Source organism: Ursus americanus, chromosome 6 (genome assembly GCF_024610735.1).
Source record: "Ursus americanus isolate L20-20 chromosome 6, mUrsAme1.1.p, whole genome shotgun sequence".
Lineage (NCBI taxonomy): Eukaryota > Metazoa > Chordata > Mammalia > Carnivora > Ursidae > Ursus > Ursus americanus.
In genome coordinates, this window is record NC_142132.1 from 690,578 (window position 1) to 703,443 (window position 12,866).

The following is a 12,866-nucleotide window of genomic DNA, read 5'->3' on the forward strand; positions in this document are numbered from 1 at the left end:
TTTATCATAAAAGATTTCCCTAAAATACTCCAAAACTACACTTACTTGAGACTAGATTGATTAAAAATGTATTAGCCTTTATTCGAAATGCTTACATTTTAAAGCTCTGACATCGGGTAAAAGATTCTCTTCCCTCATCTACATCTATTTTAAACATTAATGTGTTTCTTAAAACGATGTTTTCTCTACAAAACAAAAATATATTTAGGCTTTTAAACATTTGTATCCTAAAAAATCCTTAAAACATCCTTCTTGGATGCTCACTCTGGCTGTCCTTCCATGCAGACTTGAAGGTTTGTTGAAGTAACACATTCATTTCAATGCACCCTGACGGCTGCCACCGGGCCCCCTGTGAAGCTCGCACAGCAGTGAGGGCCAAGTCTCTTTCCCAGAATCGCCATCTCACTGGAGCTGAAGCACAGCCTCTGGGACGGGGAGGCTGTGGAGGCAGGTGTCACTTCTGTTCATGGAGGAAAGGGCTCCTCAGCCCACCAGGGTCACAGGGCGCCAAAGCGAGGACCCCGTCATGCTCCCCGCCCACCACTGAGCGGACCCCGAGCAAAAAAACACCAGGAAAGTAAAAAAAAGTCTCCAAAATCCAGCCGCTCATGTATTCATAGCTAGAAAGATATCATTTTTGAAAATTGGGATAATATATACATAGTGTTTTAATAAAACATATGCAAATAATTTTACTTGAAATTAACCAAAGAGAAGTCAGTTGAAGCGAACCTGAAGGAGCAGGGAGAACATCAGAGAAACGTCATTTTCCCGTGAGAGGTGTTCCGAGGACTCCGGCGGTCCCAGGTCCTACTGTGAGAGGCACACGGGTCCCGACGGCTTTTGCCACCGTTGATCCTGGGCCGCGCCCGCGGAGCCCTGACTGTGGCTGGGGGTGCGGCTGGCGTTGGACGCCCTCAGGCGGTTGGAAGCAGTGGCCCAGGCTGAGAGCACCTGCCCACAGACAAAACTGTCAGGACCTGCCGAGTGGCCCCAGTGCTGAGTCTGGACCCCTGCGTCACCCCGTACACCGCGTCGTTTGTGGGCACTTGTGCACTGTCTCCATCCCTTGGCTGCGTCCCTCATCTCATGGCGTTACCGCTGTTTTCACATAGGAGGGGCGCAGGGGTACTTTCTGTCCTGCGGTGGACACTCTCCCTACCGTTCAAGCTCGTTCTGGACGGAAGGGGCTCGAGCACGCAGGTCCTGGGGCCGTGGCTTCTTCTCCTCTGGGCTCCTCACTCTGGTCTGGTCTGGGCGCCCCAGTGCTGTCTCTGGAGATTCTTCCCGACGAGCTCTGGGGTGTCTGTGCAGGAGAAGGGCCGTCAGTTGCATGCCCTGCACCTGCAGATTCGATGCCCTGCCTGCTCGATGGGCTCAGGACCCCAGGGCCCCTCCGGGAGGCACACAGGTGGCCAGAACTTTCCACTCCTGGGACTTTCTTTTTCTGCCTGGATGTTCCATGAGTGTGTCTTTGTTCTTGAGGTCTGGTGACTTCACCAGGACAGGTCTTGGCTGGCAATCCCGTATCTTTGAGAGTTCGAGGACACCGTCCACTGTTTAGTGCTCGGAATGTTCTCTAGCCCGCCTGTCCGCCCTCCTCCCCGGGAACAGCTCAGTGGGTGGGTTGCTTCTGGGTTCCAGATGCTCATCTCACCGAAACTTCTCTTCCTTGTTTTCTGTGGTGCCTTCGAGCCCCTGGCCACATTCCTGGCATTGTTCTGGACCCACAAGGCGTGTCCATGGGTCCACCTGTGCAGCTCGGAGGTGTGGCAGGGTCCCTGCATGACTGAGAGGATTCTCTTGTTCCTGTCTGCCATTGCAGTGAAGTGTGCGTGGGAAGAGCAGACGGGGGACCGGTACGCCCCCTCCAAGGAGTCCCCCCCATTTCACATTTCATTTCGTGCCCCCCGGCCCCTGCCGCAGTGATCAGCAGCTCCTGGGGGTGACTGGCTTCTGCTGGAGGGGACGGAGGTCGCAGGACAGATGCGCTGGCATCCAGGGGACGGGGGATGCGATTTCACCCTACATGGAGTCACGATTTCACCAGGAAAGGAAGCTCCCACTCCACGCACACACTAGCTGAAGATGTTGTCAGCAGTTAAGTCCCGATTTCAGGGGTGCCGTCCAGAAGCCGCTTTCCATAAATTAGCAAAGCCGATGCCCCCTCAAGCCCTAGTGCCTGCTAGCTGGAGAGTCATAGGAACAGGACGTGTGTATGTGGAAAACACGCACACACGCCTCCAAGCTTCCTTGGCTGTAGGACCTCAAGCCAGTGCTCACAGCGTCCGGGCGCGTGCCTGGTCGGCAAGGGACCTGCCGTGGCATTCCTCTGGGAGGAGCGCGTGGGCAGGCGGCCAGAGCCCGTGCGCGTCGCCTCTGTGCCCCTGGCAGACCCAGGTCCCACGCGCCTGGTCGGAGGCAGGGTGGCTGCAGCCCCCCATCCCCCCCAAGCAGGGTGGAGGGTCAAGTGCTGGCTGCATCAGTCCCAGAGGGACTGGTGGGGGAGCCATAACCAGACACCGTCCCTCCCAGGGCGAGGCCTCGGCACCTCGCGCTGACCGCCCCCCCCCCCCGCCCCCGCTCTGGCCACTCAGCCGAATCCCCTGTAGACATTTCTAACGGGGCTTTCTTTCACTTAAGAAATGGCGGCTCCGCTCCTGCTTGCCTGGGGGGTTCCTCTCAGGTTCCCAGGGGCCACAGACCTAGGGCGCGGGAAAGCTGAGCCCTCTGCTCGGCCTCCCCCTGCTCCCCCATCCTCCTTCCTGGGCGGCTTGTTCACCCTCAGAGGACGGGTGACTGATAGCTCCACTGGGGGATGATGGTATTTTCCTGGGTCCCTCTGTTGCCTCCGAGTGGGCACCCTGCCTGTACCTGATGGTCTCGGTCACCCGTGCCCGGGAAGACTGGTGTTCCGGGACGGAGCCTGCTGGCAGCTACGAGGGCTGGTCCCCAGGTGTCCCCCCCGCACTCTAGCTCCAGGGTGATTGATTGATGACCCTTTAATTTGGCAGGTGTTGGAGAGCCTCCTTGCAGGCTGGGCAGGGTGCTGGGAGGGCACAAGGAAAAGTCTGACCTGGGCTGAGCCGTAGGGTCGCTGGGGGCAAGTGAACAGGTGGAGGAATGGGGACCGTGAGCTCGCCCACACCCAGCATCCACATCATCTGGACGGGGCCGAGCACAGGCACTCAGGCCTACCGGAGAGGGTCAAGCTCGCTCCTGGACGTGAAGCAGGGGCAGGGCCAGGATGGCGAGTGGCAAGCAGGACAGCTCTGGGGGCCTTGAGGAGCTGGCAGGGCCCCCAAGCTCAGGGGGCCTCCGTGAAAACCATGCTGGCATGTCCCCTGCCCCACTGGTTCCAGAGACACCGAGTGGTGGGGCTGGCGTACAGGAAGGCCGGGTGGGAAGGTGGTGATCGGTCAGGGTCTGAGAGCGACGGGCAACCGAGAGGCTGGGCCTCCTGGCGGGACGTGAGGGGCAGCAGCAGAGGCGACACGTGGAGCCACACACCGGCCGCGTCCCCCGCAGCTCCCCGTGTGCGCTGCTCAGAACGCTCACGTCGTCCCTGCTCACCGTCCGTGCTGAGGCCTGCGGAGGGCAGGAGGCGGCTCCGAGGGAGGAAAGCTAATGAAAAATTTAAACAAGCAAGAGAGCAGCACGCCGCCGTCTCTGCCCTCGGTCGGAAACAGAGCTCAGTCTGCTTCTCTGCACCAGCTGTGTCGGCTTCAGGGAAGCGCGCGGGGACACGGCTGTTCTCACCCAGCGTCTCAATTACCCACGCCACCCGGGCTGCGCCTTTGTGGCCGCTCCGTCCACACAGCTCCCTGCCGTGAGGTCAGGCCCGGGTCCCTCCCAGTGTGACCTGCCTGCAGATCTGCCCTCAGAGGGGCCCCCGGAGCCGGCTTCCCGGGTGAGCGCCAGCGCGGTCCCACACGTCTCTGTGATTCTGAGCGCAGTGCCTTCCACTGCCAGGAGTATCCCTGGGCTCTTGATCCGCGTTTCAGAAGCGAAATGGCGTGTGCTTTGACGCATGATCAGTGAAGGACACCCACAATGACAGGACGCCCTTGGCTTTCATTCGAAGGTGTAGGAGTTTTTAACAAACGTTTGTTGTCAGAGAAGAGGATTGACACGTACCGGCACCGGCTCTGGGCTCCCGGAGCTTCTGTGCGAGTCGGTCCGTGATTCCCACCCCTGCTCAGATGTTGTGCTTTTAAAGGTTTATTTTTAACCAGAACATCCAAGCCCATGACTGGGGGCCAGGATGGCGAGGCAGGGTCCCACCCGTGGAGGGACATCTGGGCGTCAATGGGACAAGTTTCACGGTGGTTTGCAGCCGCCTTCTCGAGCTCCGCCACAACCTGCCTGCAGCGGCTCGCCTCCCCGGACCTTCCAGACGCCCCACGACGCGGCATGTGACAGTGGGGCCGCTGACCCGGAGGATGCCCGCTGTCTCCACAGCAAGAGCCTGGTGTCAGAAACCCTGGGTGTGAGGCGCATGGATGGGAGGTGAGGCCTGTCTGGGGTCACAGGACGCAGGACCAGCCCCTGGGGGGATGACGGGAAGGCCCTCTCCCCGTGTGCCCCTCCTGTGGTCAGTTCTTGGGACACGAGACAGCCCGGCTCTGGGCACGCGGTGGGGGGTCGGGCCCATGTGGGCCTGGCGCTCGGTCAGCCCGGCTCCGACCTCTCATGCAGTTTTTGCTGCGGTAAGAGGGCGGGCCGGCCGCTGGTTCCTCTGCACTTTCTGGTACTTTATCTGGGACGGCCCTGAGGCTCCAGTGCTGGGCGGCGGGGGCCGCGTGCGCAGCCTGTTTCTCCCTCGAGGACCGACTCTGCACGGGAGAGGCAGGAGCCGGGCCGTGTCCGTCTGGTCGGTTATTCAGAAACACCGGCTCTCTCGCACGACCGGCACAACCTTCGCCCCGCCCCAGTGGCCGGCTTGTCAAAGGGGGTCTCAGGGTTTGCTCTGCGCAAAGTCTGGTTAGATCCTCGCAAGGACTTCCGACAGGGACGGCGGGCGTGCTGGAGGCCGCTGTCCCCTGGCTGAGTTTGTGACGACAACACACGTGTATCAGCTGTGTGTCCATCACGGCTGTTGGGGGCGTCACTCAGACTCACTCTTGCTCGTGTGGGTTTTCACGGGATTACGTAAGCGCGGCAGGGGCTCTACCACGCACGTCACTCCTGTGGGCGAGCGTTTGAAAGCCCTGGGAGAATCTGGCTGTGGAGGCAGCACGGTCGGTCTGCCCCTCGAGTCCAGGTCCACGAGGCCCCATGCCTTCAGGAAGGCCTGGTCGGGGGCAGGGCCCAGAGGCCGGGAAGTTCCATCCGGGCTGGATTTGAGGTGTGCGCCGAAATCTCCACGTGGCCTCTGAGGCCGACAGGCCCTGGAAATTTCCTCCAGGCTGTAGAGAAGTTCGGCAAATTCTTCCCAAATGCATCATTGTCCTGACGACGCGGGAGGCCGATCTCCTGATGATGCGGCCAGGCGGCCGTGGGAACTGGAGGGACGTCAGGAACCCCCACGCCCCGTGCTCAGAGCTGATGTGGCTGATGGATCTTTCAGCCCAAATCATTTGTCAAGTTTATGGTTCAGATATTTTTTTTTTTAAGATTTTATTTATGTATTCAACAGAGAGAGAGACAGCCAGCGAGAGAGGGAACACAAGCAGGGGGAGTGGGAGAGGAAGAAGCAGGCTCATAGCGGAGGAGCCTGATGTGGGGCTCGATCCCAGAACGCCAGGATCACGCCCTGAGCCGAAGGCAGACGCTTAACCGCTGTGCCACCCAGGCGCCCCATATGGTTCAGATATTTTTAGCTGCAGAAACCCAAGGTCACCCTGGTAACAACTGAGTTTCTGGACTCACAGAGGACGATTCAAAACTTAATTCTGAGGGAGTCATTTACAGACCACTGTTCTGAGATCTGACACCTGTAATCCTGAGGGGAGTTTAAAGGTCCGTCCACGCCCTGCTCAGCATGCAGGACCCAGAAGCTTCCAGACTCACTGAAGAGCTCTGGAGAACTTGCTGTGTTGAAGCCGTAATCCGTTACGAACGCATACTGTGTGGCCGTGTTGGCACCCATGTGGGGACCATCTCTGTGTCCGATAGCAGGCAGGAGACGTGGGATGGGCTCCCAGTCCACAGGCCAGGTGTGAGCCCCTGCACCCCAAAGGGTCAGAAACATAACAGGGGACCTCTCCAGACAGCTTAGGGAGGGGCTCGGGGCGGAAGGGACAGCTCCCTCTGGGAGCCCCTGGCCAACCTCTGGCCTGGCCAACCTCTGGAGAGCCACGTGGACCCCATGCGTTGCCCCGGTCACTCAGCGGAGAGGAAGCTGCTCTTCTCTGTTCCTGGGGAGCGCCATGCAGCGCTGACGCCCAGGCTCACTGCGGTCGGTGATCCAGACCTCGGCCACCCCCATGCCCCAGGGCACTTGGATCAAGACGGCTGACGCTTCCTGAGTATTTCAGTCTCGAAATTGCTTCTGTGTGTGGCTGAGTTGCTAGTGTGGGCCCATCAGAGGAGAACCAGACCCTAAAGCCAGTTGGAAGATGTCGAACGTTGGTTGTTTGAAGATAATCTCCATCCCTGCCTGTGACCGAGGGGGACGGAACCCAGATCTGGCTTTCTCACCTGCCTTGTGGTGTCAGTCGACTTTGTTCTGTGCGTGGCGGGCAAGCTCTGTACCAAGCGTGGGTTGGGCGCTCTGCAAACCTCATTTTGTGTCTGTGGCCCAAGTGGGCACCCGATTCTGGCTGATGAGCTGTAGACTGCACGGCTCACTCCCCAGCGTCCCCCTGCCACCAGGGTCTCTGTGCGTGGCGGCGGGCCATCTCTCTTCCTCTCCTCTCTGACCTCCCGGAGCAGGTGACATCGATGCAGCAGTGTGCGTCTCTGGCCCACTTCCCGGTCCCCACTCCGGCTTGTTCCCCGCTCACCCGCCCGTCCCTGCAGAGCGCGCAGCTGGGCCTTGTCGGCCCGGAGGGTGCCCGTCATGCACGGGTCCTCGCTGGAGGTCTGCACAGCCACATTCAGACATGAGATTGTCAGGGTCACACACCACCTGGCTGAGGTCCATCTGAGCATTCGGTTGGCTTTTTGGACCTCAAATACCTGTTCCACAGAAGGACTGGTGTGTAAAGGGTGTCTTGTTCCAGGCTGTCCGCAAATGCCTGGGACTGACCTGCTGCTCCCTCTGACCCCTGGAGTTACCCCAGCTCCTGCTGCCAGCAGGAAGAGAAGGAGACCGTCCCCGCTACCAGAGCCTCTCTCCCTTGACCTGTCCGGGCCACGGTGACTTCCAGCTGCAGGGCAGGAAAGGACAGTGGGGTTTCCGCTCGGGGTCTGAGGGGGTTCCTGGGCTGGCCAGCTGCCCAGGTGGGTGGGAGGCATCAGACCTTGTCCTAGGGCCTGACTGGCAGGTCCTCAGCCCCCAGGCATCTGACTCCGGGATTTCAGGCTGATGGAAGCCCCTCCTCAGCCAGCCGTGGGATGGGCCCTGCCTCTCTGACTGGGTGGCCGGGGTCACTGAGCTGCTTCCCTGCAGGGCGCAGTCTGACTGTCCATCGCCCAGGTAGGAGGCACAGAGCTGGCCGCCCGGTAAGCAGAGCGGCAGACGGCCCCAGCCGGGGCCCCGTAGCACCAGGGCTGTCTGGGACACGGGCACGTGCATGAACTCCATGTCTCTGTCTCTAGTCTGTTCTCCAGCTCGGGGCCGTGTGCGGTGCGTGTACGGGTGGTCTGCCGCAGAGCCTGGAGCAGCAGGGAGCCCCCGGGCCTCGGCTGTCCTGTTCGCAGGCCGCCATGGGGGAACGGCTGGTGCCCACATCTGTGGGCCACCGTCCTTCAAACCAAGTTGCCAGCCTCACGGCGGATCCACACTCAGCCCTGAAAACAGCCAGCCTGGCAGGTGCTGGAAAGAATCTCGTGAGGGCGTGTGAAGCACACCGATACCACACGGAAAGGAAAACATTTCCACCCAAACAACTTTGCCTTTTATCTAAATCTGTAAAAATGTATTTTTCATTTGTTCAGAAAGAGCATCTCGCTGGAGCAGCCTCGACTGACGTCTGGTATTAAACCATCAGAAAGAAGCTGTAGCTTCGTGGCTCGATAAGCTTACCGAACAAAAGGGAAATCGCAGGAGACCGTCCATAGGTTTTACAAAAGCAAGATTATATTTTTTCAGGGTAGAAAAATCCTTTTATTTTTTCTTAAAACATCCTGTATAAAATCATGGTGTTAAAAATCAGATTGACAGTCTGGATTTTAATGTGGGGTCAGGACATTCTCTTCTCCCCACGCAAGGGCCCACCAGGAGTCCACGGGGCACCGCCCAGTGTCCCCACACAGCGGCTGCATCCGGCCCCTCTCTGTGTATGCTGACACGTGAGCGAGTGGACTCCAGGACGAGCCACACCACGAGCTCACAGGGCGTCGGCCAGCAAACAGCTCCAGGCGACTCCTGGGGTTGGCAGACATGTGACGGGTGCGGGCACAGGTGTGCTCATGCACACGCATGTATGTAACACGCACACACATGCATGCAATGCCCACACACGTATCATGTGCACACACACGCATGTGCTGTGTGCACACGTGTGCACGCATGTATGCACGAGTGCGTGAAGGCCTTGTATGTGTTTGTGCCTGCGTGTGCCTGTGTCTGTGTGTGTGTGCGTGGGTGTCACCGTGCCGTCCGTCTTCAGCATTTGGTGCGGGCACCTTTGCCCGGGGTCTCTGGGTCTTGCTCCCATTAGATTATCAACCACCTGAGGTTCTGAGCTGCAGGGATGCTGTCAGGTGACCTCCCTTCTCCTGAGGGCCCCTGACCAGCCCCCTGAGCCTTGAGCCCTGTGGGTCTGCAGTGGTGGTAGGGTCTGGGGGGCTTCCCTGGGCCTGGCTGTCCCCCAGCCAGGTGAGCCCAGCATGAGGGGACCGTGCTGGGAGACGAGGCAGCTGTTATAGACGAGGGTCCTGCACGGGGACTCCGCCAGATGCCCCTTGTGGTCCCAGCACATGCATGGTGGTGCCCTCGGAGCTGGCTGTGCTCAGGAGCGGCAGCCGGGGCCCTGGGCCAGCACTGGGAGTCAGCTCAAACTGGGCCCCTGGGGGACGCGGGTGAGGCACAGTGGCTGGTCCAGCCCCCACCTGAACAGGAAGGACACAGTTTTCTGAGCCCGCGTCCTCCAGCACCTCTCACGCCTCAGCTGTGTCTGCCTGCTTGGCCCAGCCTGAGCACCCCCCACGGTGTTTCTTGCTCTGTTGTGTATTCTCCCGTGAGTGGCTGTGTGGTCTTTGTGAAATGAGGTGGCGAGTGTAGACAGCAACTACAAACAGGCTGGCGGGCTGGGTCTGCCTGGACTGGGAGCCCTGTGGGCTCATGACGAGAAGCCACAGGGCTGGGGGCCCAGGCCTGCTCCATGGGGTCCCGTGTGCACCTGCAGGTAGGACTCAGAGCTGTCGGGAGCCAGAGCAGGTGGGGAGCATGTCCTCACTGCCTTCTGTGCTTGAAAGGGAGAGCGGGCTCCAGACCCACCCTGCTGGCTTCAGGTGTGAAAGGTGAGGTCTCCGGAAGGAGGCAGCGCTTCTGCGGGGCCACAGGGCATGGACAGCAGCCAGAGCCAGCAGGTGCGCCCGCACACATCACCCGAGCCCAGCGCCAGCCCCGACTCAGAGACACGTGACTGCTGACCGACTGCCCTTTTACTGTTTGGGAAGGTCATGTTTCAAGTAAGAGAAAAGCATAAACGCCACGTGAGGCTGGAAGCAACAGTTGGCATCGGTGCACATCAGGCCGTGCCCCATCTGGACGCAGCCTGCTACCCTCTGTTCGGTCCTGGCCTCCTGCCAGCTCGAGGTCAGGCACGTGGCCGCCTTGCAGCATGGTCTGAAGGTAAGAGGACACACTCGACTGGCCAAGCAGCCACCATGCTGCTGATGTCCCAGGATGATCCCATCGTCCCAGCCCTGACCCCCACCCCAGGTCCTGGTGTGGGATCTTCTGCTGTATGCTCCTTCATGAACAGAGGGACCTGAGATGACGTCTCCTCCCGAAGTCTCCACCAGGACCGCTGGGCGCCCGCGTGGGCAGCCCTGACCTTGGCGGCACTGTTTACCGTGTGACATTGCGACCGCGCTCTGTGTCTCACCCTGAAGCTCGCTGTCGGGACTGAACCTAAAAACTCACGGCATGTTAACCCCTTATGGAAACACCTGGGCTCACGAGGCCCCGGGATCGCCGCTCACCACCCATGACCCACCTGGGCACCGCACACGGCGGTATCTCACCCGAGGCTGTGGTGCTCTGCGGGCTCCGCGTGTGCCCCACCTGCCCCCCGTGAGCGTGTGGCCTTGGCATTTCGCTCCCGAGGAATCAACTGAGCCGTCCGTGCATCTGTTCTCTCGGAGCTGTCCCTGCCCGGCTGGGACCCGCCGCACGCTTGGCTGGGGGTGTGGGTGGGATCCTCCGTGGGGAGACCCGGACGGCCAGGCCGTGTGCTTCTCCAGATCAGTGGAGGGGGGCGGGGCTTCTCCTCTCTCCATCACAAGCGCAGCTGGAGGGCGGCGTCCACAAGCCAGGGAGGAGCCGTCCCCAGAGCCTGGCCTGAGGGGCTGTCACGCCGCCCAGCCCACTGAGACATGCTCTCCTGTGCCGGAGTGAAGCCTCCCTTGCTTCTCACGCTCCCTGTGAGCTGGGCGCGGAATGGCCTGAAACCACACTTGAAACATCAGTGGAAGCCGTCAAATCGCCTTTGCAGCATCACCTGGGTCCAGGTGCAGCGTGGGCTCGGCGGAATCCGCCCAGCCACGGAGGCTCCTTGTCCGGGCACGGCGCACGCGTGAGGCCAGAATGAACGGGGACGGGACCCTCACCCCGACCACGGTCCCGGGGCCTGTGGTGCCACCTGGGAGTCCATGAGGGGTCTGCTGCAGCAGGAACTACACGGGGGCCGGGGCTGCGCTTCTCAAGCCCTGGGGCCCGCACCCGCTCAGCAGCGCGTGTCCTCACCGAGGTTCCGAGCCTGTGGCTCAACGCGGCACCTCTGCGCCCACGGCCAGGCGGCGTGTTTGCCAGCACCCGGGCATCTGTGGGAGGGCGGGGCAGGGGTGCGGCGCTGGCGGGGGCAGGGGGCGGGGACGCTCCAAGCTCTGGGGTCGTCTGCCCAGGACTCTGGCTTTGTTTGCTTGCCAGTCACGTTTCTTTTAAAGGCAGGACAGTGGACTCTCCCCTGGCGAAGCCCTCCTCACGCACGTAAGTGAATCAAAACCCTAAACCCAACACGTGAGTTATCTCAGCTCCAGTCCACACCTGACTCTCGGGGGTGTGGGCGGCTGAACAGTTCCCAGCTGCCCGGGTGGTGGGGGTCTGTCTCTGTGCGGGCAGCTCGAGGGTCACAGTGACACGGGGACAGAGGAGATGCTCAAAGGGTTCTTACCTTCTGAGATGAAAAAAGAGCGTGTTCTGTCTTAAAACCGAGAACGGGGCATATGGAAGCTTCCCGGCTGGCTGAAGACAGCGTCTACGCCCAATCTTGGTCACTGGACACGCGGCATAGCACGGGGTCACTCCATGACTCTGTCCATGGGCGCAAAGGCCGCTGTCACCGGTGGGCGGTGACAACATCGGGGCATGACTTTCCCGTTGCCCCCACTGCCTTTAGTCCTTCCGGGGGATGGGGGGGGTCAGGCGGGAGGAACTTCTGGGTCTCTCGGGAGTACGGTCTGTTCTGCTGTGGGGGCCCAGACGCTGCCCGGGCGGGGAGGAAGGCCTGTCCTTCGGCCCGAGCAGAATCCTGGGCCCCGTGTGCCCGGGTTTCTGTCACAGAGTAGAGGGTGGCTGGTTGGTATCGACAGCCCTCACTGTGTCTGAAGAAAGCCGGAGGGAGACAGCAGAGGTCTGGGGAGCTCGTTCATCCGGGCTAACACCGTGTGTCCGAGTGTCCGGCCACAGGAAGGCAGGCCCGTGGGACAGAGCCGGCTCAGAGCACATGGCTGGAGCTGCAGGCCTGTAATCCCTGTCCTGGCATCACACTCTGCGCCCCACGGGGATCTGGGGACAGAGCCCTGGCTGCCCAGGCTGGCCCGTGCGCGCCATTGGGAGTGCAGTCCTGGTCAGGACGTCAATCCCAGGAATGCTGACCAGTGTCCCACCGGAGCAGGACGCCTGGAACGGCCAGCCTCCTTCCCAGGGGCCGAGCTCTGGGTTCATGCAGTGAGAGGGCCTCACGTGCTGGCTGGGGCTACCCCTTTCTCGTTCCAGAGGCTGTTAGGACACTCAGCTTCAAAGCTTCCAGAAGCTGGTTTCAGAACGTCTCCGTCTGAACCCTCAAAGGGACCAGAGAGGGTTTCACGGAGGTTTTCAGGGCAGCTCCCCTCCTGGGCCCTATCCTGGCCACAAGCTGTGGCCGTCTTCCCGCTGAGTGCTGCCCTGCAGGCTCGAGGTTCCGTCCCACGTGGCCCCTTCCCTGCTCAGCCAACCCCAGACCCAGGCCTGCCACCAGCAGAGGCCCCGTGAGACCTCGAGCCTGGTGGTCCTCTCCCCGGGGGCCTTCTCCCCTCAGTTTCTGAAATTCTGTCCTGAATTTAAAATAATAGTGGTACCAACGCTGGCATGTTGTCCTGAAGGGAAAACTCCCTGGGGATTCTCACTGGAGCAGAGGCGTGGTCGTCTGCTCCCCAGGACACAGTGGTCACATGGTGCCCTCTTCTCCCCTGCAGGCCAGCCCCACCCTGCATGGCCGTTCAGGCCGAAGCCACGGTCCCGGAGTCCCTGCCCAGGTGCGGCTCAGGAAGAAGGGCTCTGCTGCCCGGCCAGCGGCCTCACCGGAACACACTGCCGCCCGGGGAGCATCTGG